Here is a 22736-nt window from a genome sequence, read left to right on the forward strand (position 1 = left end):
AAGTGACCCAGAGATTATAATATGAGGTTGGGATACGCTAACAAATATCAAAAATCTTTTATGTTATTGGCACGTCCAATATAAATATTTTGGAAGAGAATGAGCATTAAGCAGCAGGTATATTTTTATTTAATGTTCTCAGTATTTGTAATCCTATTCTAAAATAACTTAGGCAACTATACATAAAGGGCCAAACAGTGTGACATTTCTCTTAAATAATGAATGTAGCGTATAAGTGGTGTTCTTTGTTTTTTAATTCAAATTGTTAATTGGGGGTGAGGAATTAAAAATATGACAGGAAGCTCTACTTTTAAAAATTAATGTCCTTTATAGCAGATAAAATAGATGGGTTGAACAAAGGTCTTAAAAATTAAGATTATATCGAGTCATTATTATTTTCACTCTTGAGAAAACCCGAAATCGACTCAGAATTTGAGTAGATTTGAAATATGAACAATTCAAGCCGAATCAAACTGAGTCGGCACAAAACTAAATAAAATAAGTATACATGCATAAAAGAAAATCCCTCTTAAGAAATATATATATTAAATTTGAAAGTGAAGTGTTTTTTTTTCACAAAGGTAAAGATATTTTTTCGATATTTTTATTTGGATGAAAAAAATAAAAATCTTTTTTTTTGACGACAAAAAAAAAAGGTTATTTCCTAAGGGTCATTATCCAATCAAATTTCTTTAAAAAGAGCCTTGAACAAGGGGCTTAACTCAAATTTTACAAAATAAATTATTTAATAAATCATTATTATCAAAGAAATACGAAAAAAAACAACACAAAATATCATTAAGAAATTTTTTTTAAGCAATACAATTATTGTATTATTTATAAAATAAAAACGAATATTTTAAGTTGAGCAAGATATATGGAACTGAAAAAAACAACATTTTACGTCGTAATAAATTATTGGAGAAGTTGAAAATTGATTATTAAATTATATTGAACTCTTAATAGGATATAAAAGATATATTATAATAACTTTAAACCTTCAATAACAAATAATTATTATATAAGTAGATTCAATAGTTGAAATTAATCATGGGTAGGGCACCAAATATTATATAATAATAGTAAATTATATATATATATATATATATTTATTCCTATCTTCATTTTTAGTTTTTTCAAAAATATGTTTGAATTCGTTTTTACAATAAACATACTATATAGCATACAATTTGCATTTCATTAATGAAATGTCTATCAATTTTATCAAGATACCATCACATCTGTTTAAATAGATAGATAAATAAATATCATTTTTGAAGCATCTTTACAAATTTCATTCACATTATTATTATTTTTTTCCTAATTTTTCATGTAACAGAAAAACTATGTAATTTTTAAGTGATTATATAAGTGTATATAGAGTGCGTACGCTAAAATGTCCCGTAGGATAATCTAATCTTTAAAAGCATATACCGAACTATTTAATAAATGTATCACAATCAAATAGAAAAAAATGATATTGTTATATTTTAAGCAAAGTTAATTTTATAACTTCTCCACTAGCCAAGAATAGAGCCTTGAATCTGCGTCTAAATCTGACATACGCCTCAAAGATAGCACACAAAGGATATTTTAATCTAATTTTTGATATTAGTTCGAGGGATTTCATATTTTGATGAATTATGGCATTCATCTTTAATTCGATGGGATCCCATTAGAAGGAATCCAAGTTAGATAATAACGAAGCTGTATTCTTTTAATTCAAAATATAAAACAAAATTACTGGATTTTTAACTTTTTTTGTATTATTTATAGTTATATTTATTTATTATTTATAACTCCATTTTAAATAAGAATATTTTACCTTCTATTTCAACAGTTTGAAGAGAAAAACAATATAAATATTAAATTATGAAGATAAACAGTAGCAAATCAACAATGTGACTGAAAGTGATAAATACTGTATTTTAAATTCTCTTAAAAAACTTTTTATATAAAGTTTTTTTTATTATAACTAATATACAAAATATTTGAAAAGGATAATGCAATTTAGTGTAAAAAAATAATTTTTTTAAATTTTGCATTAACAAAAATGATTGTATCTTAATGAACAAGCTTGTATGTATCACTTTTATTTATTTTCAAAAACTAGTAGCAAGAATTGTTTTTAAGTTTCCTTGTACTTTCAAAGATTAATTTTATCAATTGTAAAATACTGTGCAGGGTACGTTATTAGTAGTTGAACAGTATTTAAGTCTTATGTTATGGTTTTATAGAGAGGTAATGAGTCGTAAATTAAATTATTTTGAAGATATTTCTTATAAACAAAATATTCACAAAAAATAAACAGTAAAATCAGAATTTTGAAATGGGGATCTACTAGAAAGAGTGATTTTACTTATTTTAGTAGAAGACCTATTTGTTGATATTGTTATCCGCTTTTAAATCTCTAAAGATACCGAGAAGATGTAAGATAAGTGTAGCAACTTGAAAGACAAGCCAATACGTCCAAAACATCAATTTGTTCCATTCGAGGGCTTTGTTACGTCTGTCAAGACTAAAATATCTCCAAACCTACGAATTACAATAAGATAACTATTTAGAGAGCATCGGACTTCCATTTCGGCTTGGGAAAGTGCACCTTCACTCAAAAATTGGGAAACATTAGGCTATAACAGATTTTGAGGAAGGAGATGTGACCACCCTCATCTCTTAACTAGAACCCGCTGGGTTACTACATGTTAATCCCCATTGAAATTGATATTTGTAGGAACAAGAATAATTCAATCCCAAAAAAATCTGTTGAGAGCATAGACGATGATGAAAGAGTCGGATATTGAAATATCTTGCAAGGCCTTCCATCATTGTGTGAAGACTTCCATCTAGGCTAAGTATAATGTAAAATATATTATCATTAATTATATTATGTACAATAAATATCGCTGAATCCTTTCTGATATAGCGTAAGAATGATAAATTCATGAGATGGAGTGTCAAATCCGTTGACAAAATCTACAGCAATCATAGAAATGTTACTCAATGATTCGAGGAAGGTATGTACAGGGAAAGAAACGTTGTCTATAAGTTTACCCTTCAGAAAGCCGTACTGGGATGGGTGTATATATGTGCCATTCATAATATTGTTTATATAATTTTGCATGGTCAAAGGTAAGTAGTTCTTCAGGTATCCATGATTTTTGTTAGCTTTTGGTATCAACACACCAAATATATATATATATATATAGATATATATAAATCTTGATACCAAAAGCTAATATATTTTAATATATAAGGTGTTGTTACTATTATCTCTATTCGACTGTATTTAAAATTATAGTTATAAGTAAAGGAAACACAAAAACCATCTACAATAGAAATCATGAAAACGAAATATTAGCTAATATTTATATTTGTCCTTCCGATACAAATTTAGAAAGAAACTAAGAAACCTTTCCCTTTCGCAAATAGAGAGTAGATTAAGGATCATGATGTCAACATATGTTTTTAAAATTTGAACGTAAAGCCAGGGGATTTATTAGGCCAAGCGTTTTTGAGAATAACATTTTTATTCTAAAAGTGCGACAAATGATTTCGACTATATCTTTACCTGCTTCTGATATCTCGACATCATCGCTCGGTTCAAGCCCTCACAAAATGAAGCTGTATTTGTCGGGGATCTCCTGCATTAATTATGTACTGGCAATCATAACATGAGTACAGTTTGTACAGAATTTATATTTTTTTATCTATCATTAGTAACCCCAACAAAAAATAAAAGTATATCCTAAAAATTATTCAAAAAATGATACAAACTAACTACATTGAAGAATTCACCCAGAAGAAGGAAATTGCAGACAATAAATAAAAAAAGGGGGAATTGTTTTATACCAAAATGAGAAAGTCCGTTTCCCCCTCCTCTTTACGAGGCTCTCTTATTTTATTTCGCTCCACCACGATTCCGATTTTTTCCCTAAGCCCCGCAATTCTCTTCAACTATTTTTAGTTTATTACTTCCATATATTAGTGTAATAACTTATCATATCGAAACAACTTCACAATTTTGGTGAGAGTAAAATAATATTTATATAATTTAATAGTGATTATTAGAGAAAAAATATTTTTTTTCTTCAAAAAATTATTATTCATCAACACGTGATAAGTAAGTCTTTTTTCACTTAATAAAATTTGGGAAAATTATTTATTATCTTCTATTTATCATTGTTTTTTACAATGAAGGAGAAGGAACTTTTTAATTGACATACCGTTGCTTTAGAATGAAATTGTCCCATTCGGTCAAATTTCAGAACTTTAGTTCTTATTACTCTGACAAGTTCAACTTATCTTGAGCATGTAAAAAATACTTTGGCTTTATATAGAAATATACCTTTGTCATTGCGGTTTTTATCTATGTGATAAAGTCCTACATGCTAAATATTTTATATACTTATTATAAAATGATTAATTTTTTTTCCTTTAACAGTTTTGAAATGTCAAGATATGACATTTTAATGCTGAGGCAACAATACTAAGATTAAAAATTAAATAAAAGAAGATATGGTTAATATTTAGGTACTTAGTAAATATATTATTTAATAATAAATACCTATATTATTTTTGAATGTAGATATTTAATGAATTAACAAGATATATGAAGTTTGAATCGTAAGAGACAATTTTTTTAATAAAAATATTCAAGTTACTAAGTAAGATCATCAATTTGAGCTCGGTTTAATAATGCTAACAAGATGCCCTTTTTTAAAATATTGAAGACAAACATGTCAAGCCTTAGTAATAAAAATTTTTTATCTTTGATTTTTTATCTCATGCTATGATCAGGAAGAAAAAATTTCTGTCGTATTTTTTTTAAGAAGTACATAAGTCAATGAGATTATGCATCTCAGTTTGAATAATCTGTGTATAAAGCATTTCTTGGTTTTAAAAGTTGATCAATACCTTTTGTCCATTTTCTCTTTTCTTTCTGATTCTATCATATAAAATACCGGAAACATATAAAAATTTCTAACCGATATGATCCTGATATTGGATATTTTCGCCAATAAATGGGTTATCCCATTTCAATCCGATGTATGGACATAGGTCTACTATAAACATTTCAACGTTTTTTAAGATGGCGAGAAACATTTTATATTAAAATTTTTTACCTACAAAAAAACCCTCCTCCTTTTATAGACAAAATATGGATCTAAATACTAGTAAGTTATAGATATACTTAAGATAAAATCAATATTTTTGTTAAAACTGAGGTGTTACTATTATCTCTATTGGACTGTATTTAAAATTATATTTATAAGTGAAGGAAACACAAAAACCATCTATAATAGAAATCATGAAAACGAAAAATTGGCATGTCAGGACAACAGCAATGTAGAATGATTTTCAAATGCAAGACAGTAGATTTTGTTTATTTTCTTCGACGAATTATATCGAATTTCTATAACTAAAGGTATTTGTATTAACCAATTTGAGGCGTTGCAAATTGTACTCAAGTAGACAAAACTGATTGTCACACTAAAAAAATAATAATATATTGATCTTTTTAATTTGAAAGGCCATATCAGAGACAATGAAAGTCGAATAAATCAAATAAGAATTATAAACTATATCTTTTACTCTTGGTTATCTTAAATCATCTCACAAATTTGAATACAAAGCCTATAAGTTACTCAAATATGTCTATAAAATATTGGTTTGTACATATAGATGAAGTGAAAAAATAATTAAAGAACTTGTAAATTAGTGATTGTTTTTATGTTGACGCACCACAATTGTCAAATGAATACCGCTTATTACTTTATTTCAGTTAACTATAGGCATTGTATTAAAATTTTAAACTGTGACATTTGATAATGTTAACTATAGTTTAGAGCCTTCATTTGGTATATGAGACATAATTTGCCCATTTTCAAATAAATTGAATAAATTTCTAATTTAATCATTGTGAATATACATTTTTGCTTCTTTAATTTTCAGCACCTCCAAAGGATCTATAAGACGAATAATTTGTTGATAGAAATTGACGATAATCATTCGCAGAATAATGAAAATGTAGTACAGACTTAATTTTTAAAAAATCATTATGTAGGCTTATTTGTTGACAGAAAACTTATAGAATTGTCTCTAAACTATATAAATATAATGTAACTTGTGTGTACTGGAGAAGCTTTAGATAATATTATATGAGATAAAAGTATTAATAAGTAGAAGTGAATAAGTAGATCCCTTTAGATTTTTTCACAACGCCTTAAAAAGATTTTTTAAACTTACACATGAGAAAATCACAAGTAAATAAGTATCAATCCATTAAGTCACAACGCTGAAAAGTTGTTTATTCCTATGTAGAGAGATATTAGTCGTTACAACCTTCTATTTCGAAGTGTGTCTTTGAGAATATGACTAAAAACCTGTATTTAAAATTAAAAAACAATAAAAAATTAATTATTACATTCGTCTTTAGGTTTGAGCTACATTACATACATACGCGTATTTCCCAGTCCGTTTACCACTCAATATTCAACTAATTAATATACGACATACATTTTTAAAGTTACCATTTTGCATATACATTAGGGTGCCAACCCATTTGTAGTAAATTTATTTTGGACTATAAAGTCAAAAAGCAAGCTTTATTTCATGAATAAAAATATTTTATAATGCTTTGTTGAACTAATTCTAAAATTGTTTGGGTAAATGAAAGAAATAGGGAGAAAAGAATGTGTGTTATACACAGTAAATATTTTATATTAATTATATTAAATATTTTCGCATAATAATAGTAAAATTAAATTTTACAAGAAATTTGCAAAAATATATTTGTAAGTTTATTTGTTCAACTAAAAATAGTTATTTGTTAATGCTAGTACAACGTAATTCCTCTTAGCAGTTCATTTGGTATTAACTCATTCTCCATTGGTTTTAAAATATTATAGTATATATACAAAATATTTTAAAATAAAGAGATGTTTAGAATAAATATCTTTTATATATGGATACTAAATACCTAGTTTAATACATTTCCTGTACTTTATACTTTTTCTAGCGTCATTTCATAATAACATATGAGAGTTACAAGCTGTTTATGCAAATCATATTTTTCAAAATTGTTTCGAAGATGGCGAATTGTAGAAAGTAAGCTATATTTCATTTGAATAACTATGATTCGATTGATGTATTTTTTTAAGCCCTTGAAATAGTTTTTTCAAAGTTCAAAATTAGTTTCAATCTGGTAGTCCCGTTTGGGATCACTAGTAAAATATATTAATAAGATGCTAATTTATATTTTTTGATAAGGACACTAAGTTCTTGATTACATATTCATTTAACCACCTGATGATCGGATTAAACAGATGAGGATTCGGGAAATGAAATCCTTGATGGGATCCTGAGATCCGATAACTTTTCGGCTCAGCAACTACATGCACCTGCTCAATTGCGTCTTCGTAATAGATATACACTATATAATCCTCAAGGTGATAGGGATATCCAATCTTCCTCAATAACAAATATTAGAGGGATTTGACAAAAAGTTGTGAAATAAGTTTTATGGACACAGGGGAACAACACTGGCGGATCTGGTTTGTTTCCTGAAGACAATTTTACCAAGTACTCGTCATTATCTCCTGGAGAACTATTTGAAATATTTATCGGAGATGATATTCTTATATATATTCAAATTGAAATGAGTAAATACTCCTTAAAAAAGAATTGGCCGGATGTAAAAGTAGAAATCAAGGAGCTCAATCAAGGTATTTTGGGCCATATTACTATCGACCGAATATAATAGTTTACATCACTGATAATGAGATTTAGGAGAGTCCCATTTCTTATGTCATTTACAAGAATCATGCTTTTTTCCATTCTATTTTTTTGTATATTTGCAGTTAAAAGATAGACTTGTGCAAAAGATACACAGACATCTTAAGATCATTCTTGATAATTTTGGATACCCTCGACTTAGAAATATCATATCTTTTCCCCAATTCCTTTTGAAAACGTACATGATTTCTTAAAATTGACTTTCGAATAGCCTTGCTCACTTTGGAAGTATTTTTAGACTTTGTTCCGTACTCCAGATCGAGGTCAATCACCACTTTAAAATATTTCTTTATGAAGTTTAATTTTTCTCAAAAACAAAAACATAATTTATATCCAAATATTTTAGAGGTGTTACAATTTCAGATTTTGACTTTCGTTTCTTGTATAAATTAAGGATATGTTAACGCATGGCTTCCAATCTTCATTATGTGTCGAATGACAATTTTTTATTTTTTTTAGAGAGGTTTCTAAAAGATAACAGAAATACAATATAAACTTTAATTTCATATAGAGTGCAATAAATCCATATTAAAATAAGTATACAACAGGGATAAAGTTATAACTCTGTATAAATGTATTTTCCTATAGACGCTTGTGCAAAAATGGGTTGTTTCATCAAATTATTCCCAAAACATTTGTAATCTATGTAATATTCCTTAATGTATATACTTAACGATTTTGGGAGTTTAAAGATAATTGTACATGTTGTTTTTTATATCAAATAGATACTTTATGTCCAATATTTTATTTTTTATTTTCCTAAAAAGGAAGTTTGAGCTACAATAAGTCTTCAACAACAGCAATTTTGAAAAAAATATATTTAATTTTAGGCTGTAGCTATACATCATTATTAAATGATTTTACAGTTTAAGGAAAATATCAAGAAATCTTAATTTTATTAAGGGCATTGAATGTATTATCTAGTTTAAATTAGTTACTTTTTTGTTACTTTTTTAATTAATACTATAAATCCGAATATTTTTTTTAATTAACACCATAAATCCAAATATATTTTTTTTTAAATAAGTTTTTGTAGAACTACAGTAACTCTGTCATAAGTATTTTTTAAAAATGCTCCTTCATATTCAAAAATTATAATCATTAATTTTCTAAAATTCAATGACGTAGAGCAACCTTTCAATGTCAATGTTGGTATACTATTTTTACAGTAAAATGACAATAATACCTACAGTAATTACATGCTCACTACATATGAATTGGTATCGTTATATATGTTACCGGCATTGGGGAAAATCGGGAAATTAGCAAAATGCCTGCTGTAGTAGGCAATGTACAAAATGCTTGTTAGAACGGGCAATGTGCAAAATATTCCATAACTCTATAAAATTTCCAATATAGTAGTTAATGCTAATTTAAACTTCATTTTCATTGTCAAATTAAACGAATGCATCTAGTTTAATTATTAAACAATTCATTGCAAGCAATTTTGATCATTAAGGACCCGTGGGTGTGGCGTTTTATAGGATATCAAATTGTGTCCTTGACGCTCTGGGAAGCCGTGGTAGTGATTAATGATGCACTTCTTAAATATGCGGCTGTTTTACACTACCCGTGGGCATGGGGTATTTTAGGATATCAAAAGGGGTCCTTGATTTTCAGAGAAGCGGTCACAGGGGGTTATGATCCACCATTTGGACCAGTGGCTCACTTGCGTAACCTGAGGGCTGTGGTGAATTATAATATAATAGAAGGGGTCCTTCATACTCAAGATAGTGGTGCCGATAAGTTTTGATCCCCTTCGTGCACCAACAGTATACTTGGACAACCTTTTGGCTGAGGTATATTTTGAATAGTAGAATGGAGTCTCTCCGGACAATTTCTTACCGTATAATAGTTTGATTATCTTAGTACAATATCAATTTCAATGAAAGTACACTATATTATTAAATTGCTTGTAATTAAATTGTATAATGAATTAAAACCTTAATGATCAAATTGCTTGGATTGAATTGTTTAATCATCAAATTACCAACTATCACTTTACATGACAATGTAAATGTAAGTAAAATGATAAGTCTATTGGAAATTTTATTGATTGCCCGGGCATTGTGCAAAATGTCCGATTTTCCACACTGTCCGTAATATATAAGTATATATATATATATATATGCAATATATAGAACATTATATACATAAACTTAGAATTAATGTTTTACAGATAAAACAAACAAATATAATCTTCTTTTATGTTACGTTTTAAAATCAAATTTGAATATCATAACAGTGTTTATTTGAATATTATTAAACAAGAAAAAAGGGGGAAATAGATTTCATTTTTCTTTCTATTAATTAAATCAAATATAATAAAATGTTAAATGCATTCACATATGTCATAGATTTCAACATGCATTAATGTTTTAATAAGGATTGCTTTACCCCCCTTAGGATGTATGTAGAAAGATATAAATCTTTTGTTATTACAAACACCATTGGTTTGGTTGGCTGTTCATAAATTTGTGCATTCGTTTTATTCAGAATGAAAAAAGAATATTCATATCATATCTTTCTAAATTCGTGGCAAATTTATTACATTTTATTTTCCTTCCCTCCTCATATTATTCCCAAATATATAAATTTCCTACGTATGGTAAGATTAAATTTTCATAAGATAAAAATGTAGGACGCGCAACACAAAAGCAAGCAAGAATGATTTTTCTCAAAATTCAGTGTAATGTTCGAGGAATTATTGTAATTTCTATCAATAAAAGTTAATTACTTTACCCCGCTGTAGACGTTACAAATTACGCTTAAAGTATCTGAAATTGATCGTCACAATAAAAAAATTAAGTAATTAATAATGTCTCAAAAATAAAAAAAAAGTTTAAAACTCTAGCTAAATCTCTTTGGTATTTTTATTCATCCAACAAATGTGAATATAATGCTTATCGTTTACTCAAATATGTCTATAAAATATTGGGTGTATGTATTTATGAAAGAAAAATAAAGACTTTTTTATTTTTGTTCTATATTGACTTTATGTTGACTCACCACATATTCTTTGATAGCTTCCAATAAATGTATTTTCCAATAGTAAGCAAAAAAATATAAAAGCGTAAAATAAAATAGCGTTTTGTATAAAAATATTGCAAAAAAAAAAAAAAAAATAGGAAAATGTTGAAGTTTAAAAATATTATTGTTATAGAGTTTGTTTAAGAAACCATCAGAATTCTTAAAAATATATCATAGTATTTAGTAAGTTCCGTGTAGAATTGTATTTCGAGTCTATCTAAAAATGAATTAATAATGGAATCATTTTTCATTTCATTTTCGATGCTCTTAGATTTGTCCAAGTTTATCTATTTCCTTGAACGTCATACTTTATTCATATTTTTATGATAATGAATATATTTTAATTCTAAGCATATTTTATATAAGATATGATGAATCAATTCGAAAGAAAATTTAATTTCATTATTTACTTATGATATAAATCAGAACATAGATTTGATTTTTCATTGGCTAAAACATGGATAGCTGTTGATTTATAATTTGATGAGATAATTATTTTATCCCTAAGATACTAGAGAATTTACTGCACGTATAACACCGTATGGGTCCATATATAGATTATGCATATGTTGAAACTTGAATTGGATTAATAAATTTTCGATTGGGACACAAACAATATCCCAATCTTGTAGCATGATTTGTATCAATCTTGAGATAGTCATTAGTTATAATAGAACAAAATTGGTTATTTAAGAGGTTGCCTTTTTGTTGAATTATTAGCTTGAAAATATTATTTATTTATGGAAAACTATATAAGACTCACGGTAAAATAAATATATTTAAACAAATGGGCATGATTTCTATATTGGGATACTCTGTAATTTTAAGACAGTAAAATAAGATATTCAAGCATTGGAATAATGGCAAAAAATGGGTTTACTATGATGTGTTTCCCTTAGCAAAACAAAATAAATAATGAAGTCTATTACATATTTATGAATTAGCCCATTAATATTTGAAGGAACAGGAATGTTTCCCTGTTGGTTGCTAATTCCTTATGGGAGTAAAAAAGTAATAAAAAATTCGCTTTTGTAACTTATTTGTACAAAAGTTTGAATTTATTAATTTTCATCCTTTGTAAATATGGAAATTCTTATTGCTATTTTTATTCTATTATTTTATTATAAGTTTTAAGTTTTGTAAATAAGTGTATTATCTTTTAATGGCTCCATCGGAACAATTGATATTATAATCTATGTTTTGGTATTTACAAAAATATTTCACGGAATAAATAAAGCTGTTTTTCATTAAAGAACAGGAGGAACAAAAAAAAAGTCACAAAATCATGGTTGGTTGAGATCAATAGCAGAAGTTGGACGAAGAACCCAATTTAAAAAATGGGTCTAATCAACCCAGTTGTACATAAGGGCTAATTTACTTGGAAACGTGAGGTGCTGGATTGATGTTTATTAAACAAAAGCAAAATATCAAAATTGGGTTCTCATATGAGAACCCAATTTTGATATATATTTATCACATATATATGTGATAAATCAACATAAAACTATCTTAAACAAAAATCATGAAGAGGAAAAAATGCCGATTTTAGACCAACTCTTTATATATATATTTCAGTCTGTTATAGATTGTATATTCAAATTTGTAGAATTATTTTAAATGCATGGGAATTTAAACTATATTTTAACTTGTTTAATTGACTTCGGCAGCTTATATTGACCCTAATATGATATTTTCAAATAAAATATGTCAATTACTCATTCCTTTATTGTGACCTTTAATTTTGTCTATTTTAAAACTATTTGCGGTAAAACTCTAAGGTTTAATAAAAAAACCTTAATCTTAGAAATTGGGAATTATTTATCGAAGAATTAAATGTAATTCAATATTAGTTTTGAGCGCAATAATTATTATTTGCTTTTGTGTTGAGTGGACTTACATTTTAGTAATTTTCCACCAAACTTTTTCCACTATTTTTCAGAAATAAACTCTTTTTAATCCACTACATATTACATTGAGCAACAAACAAAAAATCCATTAACAAAAAATTATAAATAAATAATAGATCCAAAATATTGTATTTTTTTATAATTCTGTATGTACATAGAAGTATAAGTCAAATGACAACAGTAATAAAACATCATGTTTATGTTTCAAAATGTCGTTCATTGTACAAAATTTGATCAATTTTTTTAATTTGTATTTTTGACAGTTTTTTTTTTTTTTCATATTTTCTTGTATAATTGCATGAAAGAAAAATTTATGATTTATTCAATAAACTTTTTTTGTAGGGATCCAAATTTACAACTATTGGTTTAAAACAATCATGTTGAATATTACATTACATACAAGGACTGATAAAAACAGTTATATAATTAAATTTTCATTCGATACTATATTTTTTTAAATTACCTACCTACATGCTACATATGGTGACAAATTTTGCGTTGTTTGTTGGGGTTGAAAGGAAGAAATCAATTAAAGCGATTTGTTTTAAAATTTAGTTTAAGTTCAAAATATAGCTATTTTAGAAGAATAAGCAATCTTTCAAATGTGTAAAATTACAGAGTCCTCCAATGACGTTTAACATTTTTATCTCTTAGACAATCAAATATTGCAAAATACCTGATAGTGTCAACCTACGTTTTGGAAAGGTGTACCGACAATATTAAAAATAATTTGAAAATTGAACAGGAATTGAATTAGAAATTAGAAATACCATTTTCTTTTTGATAAGATTAGTAATGATGAATAGTTTAAAAAACCAATTTAAAATATATATCTACGGAAGTTTATTGTTTGCTTAGAACAAAAGGTAGTCAATCAACCCATTCAATTATTTTTTTTAATGAGAATATAAGCTGATTATACATAAAATAGATAACTTTACATTAAATAAAAAATCATTATCTAATAATTACGAACTACTTTGAATAGCCAAACTTTTTTCATATGTAATTTAAAAATATTTCTACAAAAATAATTACATATTGACTAAAATTTATTTATCATTTTCTATATAAAATTAGAAAAAATGTATTTTCTTTCAGAAACACAAAACATTAATATTTATTTATATAAAAATAAATTATATTTTTTTAGTGTTGAGTTCCGGTATTAGTCAAACTAGAATAAAAACTCGACTATTTTATGTCAATAGTTAATCAAAATCACACAAAATTATTTTTTTAGAAAAATTTGAATTTACTGAAACTCAAATAATCCAAAAAAATCGATTTTTTTTTTGGGAAATGAATAGTCCAATTTTTTTACCACTCTAAAAGACAAGAATAAACTAAAAACGCTGCTTTCTTATATAAAAATGAGACCACACCACAAATGTCAAAATGATCAAAAACCAAACTCGACATATTTCGGAAATTAGTATATTGTTAAAACCCAAGGTAGAGTCAGCTCAAAATGTTAAAAATCGAAATTGACCGAACTCAAGAAGGAAGAAAAAATCAGAATTTTAAGGATAAATTTTACCCTTATGTCAAATTGACCTTTTTTCAACATTGAATTAAATAAAATACATTTTATCAATATTTTTCAGACTTGAAATTTCTTACTTTTCCTAAATATACCTCAAAATTAGAGAAAATACAGAATTATCATATTGTATCTTTTAATTTCTGATAAAAAGTTGTTATTTTTTTGTACAAAGATTTCTGACCGGGTCATTTTGACTAATTTATTTTAAGCTATATTTTATGTTACAAAAAAATTAAGAAACATATTTAAAAAACATTAAGTTGGTAGTTTTTTAATTAATCATGTTTTAAATGATTTATCTCTAACTTCAAATATCCATGTTGCTTTACAGAATATTTTTGAAAGCAGTTCATTATTACCCTTAATATAACGGTTGTGCATAAAAATTATAAACCACTCGAGGGTTCAGAATACGACACAAGTTTTCTATTTTTTTGTAAAAACATCAAATTGAATATCAATTATGAAGCTCTACCTTAAATTCTCAGTACCAAATTACCGTCCTGGTAATTAATAGAAAATTTTCTGAAAATAATATACAAATGGTTGAGATCTAAATACTGATATATACATAATATGTAAAAAGAAAATAAGTATAAGTAGCCCGTCTATAAGAAGTTTTAGAATGAATCCCTACTTATGTTGGCTCTCTTACACATTTAATAAACGAGACCATATACATTACAACAACTTTGAGTATTTCAATCTCAGACTATAATATTCTATATTATGTATTGGGCGTAACATGGAAGGAATACTACTAAAACTAAAGTATGCTAAATGTTTCGGATAAGACAACTGACAGAAACAAACAAAAAAATAATATAACATAATGGATTTTATAAAACATTTATTATAATGGAAGAAGGGAAAGAACTAAGCTATACATTTTTTGAGACAAATATTGCAGATTTTAAGCTAACCCAATTATTATTGTTATTATTATTTTATAGTTATTATTCACATAAGATGAAAATCTTATGTGAATAACAATAACGATAATAGCTCGTACAATGGTTGCTTCCCTTTTCCATTTGTACCTTGTTATTCCGCAATCTATTCTAGGAAAAAAAAGTTCATAGGTACAATGTAATAATTTATTTATGTAAAATAAAATAAAATATATATATAGCCCTTTTGATTGCAATAATTTAAGCTTGTAATAATCAAATATAGGTACAGAGTATAAAAAATCTTGACATAGTTTGACTTCAACAAGATGAATAACGAAAGCATTGCAGTCGAAGTTAACGGCTATATAGGAAAGGTTGAGAGTCTTATTAACTCTTTGGTTCCAATTTTTTAATAATATATTAATAACAACTAAAGAAACGAGGCAAAGAGCAACTTTTATTGAACTAGGTTCAGCAAAAAACGATACAAGGGCTATTATCGACTCTACTGGGTATCACAGAACGACTCTCCACAATATTTCATGTCGCCCTTGAACGAGTCGGACGACGTCACCAAGAAAACTGTCATCCCCTGGCTTATTGCAAACTTTCCCCAAGATGCAATATACCGTTGTGCATGCCAAGTAAATTATTAACCTTGACCAAGAGCCGCTATGATTTTAGAAAAACCCAGTTATTTAGTCACTCCACAGAGATTTCTAGTATACCTGGATGAGTAACCACCTTGACTATGCCGACCTATCTAGAAAAGTAGTACTTTATTATAATTCCTATCATATTTGAACATAAAGTCCAGTAAATGTCCGGTTGATATGTGTGCGTTATATAATGATTTTGGAAACGCTTTGAAAATGATCTAGGATCATTGTTAAATTTTTTACATGAAAAAATTATAGAAATATATTATAAATGAATGTAGTATTGTGAAAAATTAGTGCTATTTCCTGAATGTTCTTGCTTGTTAAAATACCATTTATTGAACTTTTTTAAATAAATCATAACATTTTCAAATCTTAACCAAATTGGGTAATTTATGGGTCTAAATGAGCTACAAAAATCTCTACTTTTTAGTTTAAATGGGTTTACAGCCCAAATATAGTGCAAAATTTACTTGAAAAGTTTGTTTTTAATGCTATCATACTTTTTCCTTTACACTAACGCTGCCCAAAAAGTCCAATCCCATAGCATTGGCAGATATAGATAATTGATTTTTAAATTTGCATTTTTGGATACTTATGGGACCTTCAAAAATGTATATGAGATATAGCTTCAGTTCTTTTTTTAGAACTAAACCTTATTTTGGAACACCATTGTCCGTATTTGTTTCAACATGACTATTACACTGAAGTAAAAGTTGATAAAAATATTTTTTTGACGTGTCAAGATGAAAAAAACCTTGAACATAAATCAAGAAAAGAATTAAAATTACAATTATCTCTTTTACTTATTATATACAAGCAGTTCAATGTTTTATAGACATATTTGAGTGAGTTATAGGGTGTGTATTCAAATTTGTGGGATAAATTAAGATATTCAAGAATTTTAGCTATAGTTTAAGACTTTATTGCCTTTTTTTTTAAATCTGTTCATTTCTCAATTTTTATTGTGACGTTCTTTTTTGACTACTTTAAATGCAATTCGCGAAACTTTTTTAATTTATTTAACATATTTTATTCGAAAATACCTCGTCAATCTTATAAACTCTTTCATATGAAGTGTGTCAACAAAACATAATTTTGAACATAAATAAAGAATAAAATAGAATCCTAAATAATTTTTTTAAATCATATACAGAAGTGGGCAGAAGTATCATAACATATTTACAATTTTTTTTGATCGAGGGAACTAAACTTGCCGAGCTTTAACTTCACCTGAAAGATCCGTCCATAGACAACAACTGTTGTTTTTATACTTAATCTGCTCAGTTTTACCATGAAGCAGCAATACGTCAATCGTAAAATCATTGCATAATTGCTGAGACCAGCAACGATGCTACGGCAATCATAGAAGTAACAAAATATGCAATTAGAACCGTCTATGACATCTGTAAGCTACTGATGGCGGACTGGGGCTTTCCCATTCCTCATGGGGTTCATACATACTCAAAAAACAGACTGACCACTTACTGGTGGGGCCCAAGAGGTACATCAAAGCAAATCCTGGCATTTCAATGACTGCTCATGATCGGAAGAAGTCTTTCTCAGTAAGAGAACGGTGGCCAGGGCCTTCAAGAACGACCTTAGATTGAACTACTACATCAGGGAAAGATGTCAGCTACTTACCACGAAGATGACGTACATTTGGTTGCAAATTTACCAAAAAGCTACGCCAAATTGTTAAAGAAAATCTCGTCATCATAAAGTGATTTTTAGTGATGAGTGAAAATTCACATTTGACGCTGCCTACAACCCAAATAATGACCGCTGAAAGGCAGAAATGTTACTTCTTTGATGAAAACTGAATTTCCATCAAAGATTGTGATTGGCTAGATCGTTAATGACGGGAATGTTAGGTTGGCTCACATTTTTGACAACAGTCTCAAGTTAAGCTCCTAAGTGTACTTGAACCATCTTAAGATTGTGTTTATGCTATGATTGGAAGCGCCATACTCGTCAGATACAAGGTTTATGTGGATTCAAAACTCAGCACCTGATCATGTTGCCAAACCTGTCATGCATAGCCTCGAAAGCCTCTTCTACTTCCTTAACAAAGCTGATGAGTGGTCTTCCAACACCATTGAATTTAACCTGGGTGGGTTCTAGTTGTATTCGTAGCTTAGAAGGAAGGTAAACGAACATATCCATGGCTCTTTTAGATCCCTAAAGCTCTCTATGAAGAGGGATATGTCCTACTTTCAGAAGAAAAATCTAATAAAAGCTTGCTCAATCTTTACGTTCTGTTTACAGTTACGTTTTTTAATGCTGTGTCATTCCAAATATGCGTTGAATGGTGTAAAGGTTGATGAGTACATAAGTTTTCTCAAGACGAAGTACTTGTATAATAGGATTTCAGTCTAAAAGGGACGAGAGGACGTTTTACTGAAATGTTTGGTCCAAAAATAGATGAATAATAGACAAAAGTCATTTTATTCATTAGACAATCTGTCAAGATAACATCTACACCAATATCGGAGTTTATGGTACACACAGCATTTTGGTTAATGCAACTTATAGTTAGTTTGCCCCATCGTAAAGATAATTCAAACTTTTTGACTACTTCAGTAGCACCATCACAAAAAATTTTAAAACACTCGTTGTAGAATTAAAACACCTTCAAAAAATCCAAAAATCTAAAATGTGTGCTTAGCTGGAATTCCACAAGGTTTAGCTTGAAGAATTCATTTCGATGAACTTTCCAATAGTCGTCATATTCACTTAACTTTCTAATCCAATAAAAGTTCAGAATTTTTCTTAGAAAACGAAATTCACCACAACCAGGCCCCAAAGTTCAATGGGGTATGGACTAATTGGTGGTTTATGTTTTTTTTGGTCAATTATTTCAAGTAGGAATCATTACACATAATATTTCCCTAGCGATACTGTTGTTGAAAGGTGTAACACAGAAGAGGTGCGTTACCTTAGGAATAATATAAATATTCCATGGCTTGATCCTATTCCATACTTTTAAATTGAAAGGAGATAAATATTAAACCGTCTTCCTAATTCTCTTATAATCTCTTTCCCATTCATTTCACCAATTCCTTCGCCTATCCCAGATCCCAAGAGTTGTACTTTTGATTTCAATTTAAAATGAGGCCAAACTTTTCCAATTAACCCGTTATAAGGACTGATAATTTCAGTTTCCTCTTCATTAAACATCAGACAAGATAATTTAGAGAATGAAGACAGGACCACAAATGTGTTTTTGATTGATTTTATTGTCTTCTACGGACTCCCGCAAAATATCATTGTTAAGTCGTCTGCATAACATAGACATTCTAAATTTGAGTGTGACAACTGAAAATCTTTTATTCCATCTCCATGATAAATTTCTTGTATTAACCCATCAAGGCATATAATAAAAAGTATTAAGGACAGAGGATCTCCCTGAGGAACGCCTTTGTTGTTGAAAAAATATTCAAAATCGTTTTTGGATTTTACTCATTGTACGAGTACACACTAAGGTAACTGCAAACATACGAATCATAAAATCACCAAATCCTTTTCGGTACAGCGTTTTAATTATGTACTTATGAGACAAGGTATCAAATGCCTTGGCGAAATCCACTGCCATCACTGTTAAGTCACTTGTAGACTTTACAAGAGTCTGTAATGTAAAAGGGATACTATCTATGATCTAGTTTTTTACAAAACCATATCGTGATCCACCAAAAACTTTGTGTATACAATTAGAGACTACGACTGAAAAAATCCACACTAAGAACCTGTTCATAAAAGAAGAGTAAAATAGGTGAAATACAGGAGATATATTTCTTATAAAATTCAAAGGTAAAATCTGATGGACTAGGACCATATAATTTCTTCGAAATAAAGGTGACCCTCAACCATGTGGCTATCTTCATTTGATAGTGAAATCTCTGTATCAGACCTGTATCTGAGCTTTTTACAGAAATAAGCATTTCTTAAATTGCATCTCATACATTTTGATCGATGTTTGCAATCGATACAGTTATACATATTGGAGTAAAGAGACTCCATCTCATTGCAAAAATATTCAGGATCATTCAATTTCATACCATTTTTAAGTATAATTGATAATTTATTAATTTGATAAACATTGTAATCTTGATTACGATAAATCATCAATGCTGGTTATTTTCAATTTAAGTCTATGAAAAAGGTCTGTTTATCGATAAAGTAGGCCAAACATATATATTTTAAAATTTTCAAGTAATAATTTTTTCTTAGATTTTCTATTTCATTCACCTGTTTGCTTCTTTTCTCAGCACGCTTGTACCTGCTTGTCGAGAAACACCCTCTATTTGGTGGATAAACATTTTTTCAATTCCCATAAAATATCACCACCTTTCTTAACACTTGATTTAGCATTTTCAATTTTCTCAATTATTCTGTCATTCACATCAATCTCGACCAGTAGTAAAGAAATAAGCTTCCAAAGACCTCTAATTCTTGCTTTCTTTGAAATGGGGCTCATTTCAATAAATAAACCCCGATGGTTAGATATTTTTGTGTCTGTCACTTTGTACGACTTTAATGTGTCCGTTGGATAACATTTAAAGAGAAAAATATCTATTTTCGTGGACACAGGTCTGGAAAATCTATCCGCAGAAAAAAAGCATTACTATAATCTTTTACTAAGTCAGCACAGTCATGAAACCCGTGGGTCTTTAAAATAGAAAAGAGGGACTATGTAGCTCGAGGATGATGATTCCTTGTACGCTGAATAGAATATTGACCATATTTAAGTTTTATATTAAAATCTCAACTCATTATGTTTGATATACGTAAAATAACAGTTACATGTTTTTCGTTAAAAAAACGGGATCGTAACAATTTGGCCCGTATACCCCAATTACATCAAACAAAGAGCTTGATACCCTACATCGGACCTTGATTAGATTACAATCAGAACAATGGTATTCGATTTTTGGCTGTAGTTTTTTTAATCAATAGTGAAACACCCCTTTTTGGATGTAAGAGGGACCTATCAGACGAAGAAAATGAAGAGTAGTATTCTGGCATGCAAAACTGATTCTCTAAATTGCACCTCGTGTCAGATAATATAGTAATATCAGGAGTTGCTAAAAATTGTAATAATCTAATCAAATCGTATTTTCTCCCCAAACTCTGAAGGGAATTGCAATTTAAAGATAAAACGGAGATCACGATTTTCTAAACAACTTTTGGGGTTGCTCATTACCTTTTGTCGCTATTTGAGATTCTGGAGCAAGTCTTTTTGTATTGGAGGCAGATCTTGATCTACACAGAATAATATTTTCTTCAGAAACATCACCAGTTGGTTTTCTTAATGAAATATCACTTTTAATCTTGTCTTTTGGTTTGGTTTTTCAATATTCCAACTTCTATTTTTTCATTAATTTCCAATTCCCCAGGTAAATTCGTACTGAATTTTTCTACACGTGTAGAAATCAAATTTCTACTTTGGGACTTATTAATTGTAATAAGCTGTTCCTTCTCCTTGATACTACCTTGAAATAATAATTCATCTTCATGCTCATCTTGAGTCACATTTTGTTGATCATTAATCCCAACTGCTTTATCAGGTGATTCAGTGAGAACATTTGAAATGTAGGATACTTGAGGTTCAGCTTCTTCATCAATAACACTAACACAGTTGCTATCAACCTTCTTGAGTGATTTTACGGATATAGCAACACTTTCATTAGGATTATTAGCATTTATATTTGTCGTTTTAGTAATGTCCCTATTGGCAGTTGATTTCATTTCCTCGATTGTAGCTCCAGACAACTGCCCATCCCAGTATTTATAGATAAAACCCAATATTTAAGAAATTTTTGAGTCAATTTATTGGAAAAACTTAAGATATCCAAGTATTTTAAAATTTAAAAGCTCTAATTGATTTTAAAACTTCTATTAGCTTCGATATTTTCTTTCAAATAAAATCTTTCTGTTTCTCATTCTTGTATTGTGACGATCAATTTTGAAAACTTAAAGTGAAACTTGCTGCATACCCAAAGAGTGAATGATAACAATTTTTTTATATAAATGGACAAATACTTGTTGAATAATTCAAATATACTAGAAACTCAATTTTGAGAAAAATCATTTTACAGCGTGATGACTTAATGGATTAATCCTTATTTACGTGTGAGTTTCTCATGTGTAAGTTAAATTTTTTTAAAAGCCTTTTGAAAAATATAAAGGCTTCTACTTATTCAACTTTACTTGAAAATTCTTTTATCTCACATAACATTATCTAAGGCTTATCTATTACTCAAAGTTCCATTATTTTACAATAATATTTAGACAATTACATATGTGTAGTTTTAAAACGAAAGCAAGCTAGAATCGTTATATCAAAATTGAGTCAATATTAAATATTTTTTAATCAATTTAAATCATCCAATTATTATTATTGATTCTTTGGAAGTGAACCTAACTATATTTAAAGTAACAAAAAATTATCATTAAAATAAAATACATTAATCGATTTTGTTTGAAAATATTTTTTTGTACTGTATTTTGTAATCATCAAGGAATTCTATGAATTTTAACACGTGTTGTGTCACACAGCATAGGTTAGTGTGACTGATTGGAATAAATTATGTTTTTATTTTGTATTTAGTAAATTCTTCGGGTTACAACAGCGATACTAGAAAGTTACAGATATCTGTATGAATAGTTTTCGTGATATTCTGTATACCTTATTTTATACATATTTTTTCACTCTTAAAGGAAACAGCTTAACCATATAGTCCCCTATGTTAATACATATTAAATTTTTTCGATATTTTTGAAAATAGAATCCTTGTCCATTTTTTAGAACAAAGACGTTTGAGTTGTTGTTTTCAAACTGATTATTTTTTAATTATTAAAATTACTTAACTCATTGTACTTAATGATGTTTTTTTTTCCGAAAACG

At 28.1% G+C, this 22736-nt stretch overlaps 1 protein-coding gene across 1 annotated transcript in view; it reads left to right on the forward strand.

Moving 5' to 3' along the window:
* The first annotated feature begins 3970 nt into the window (after positions 1 to 3970).
* The window catches only part of LOC121119011 (zwei Ig domain protein zig-8), a 210626-nt gene continuing 191860 nt past the window's right edge, over positions 3971 to 22736 (forward strand). The window contains exon 1 of the mRNA XM_040713620.2: positions 3971 to 4120. The gene's annotated coding sequence lies outside the window, so the exon portion shown is untranslated. The remainder of the gene's footprint in view (positions 4121 to 22736) is intronic.

This window comes from Lepeophtheirus salmonis, chromosome 5 (genome assembly GCF_016086655.4).
Source record: "Lepeophtheirus salmonis chromosome 5, UVic_Lsal_1.4, whole genome shotgun sequence".
In the NCBI taxonomy this organism is placed as follows: domain Eukaryota; kingdom Metazoa; phylum Arthropoda; class Copepoda; order Siphonostomatoida; family Caligidae; genus Lepeophtheirus; species Lepeophtheirus salmonis.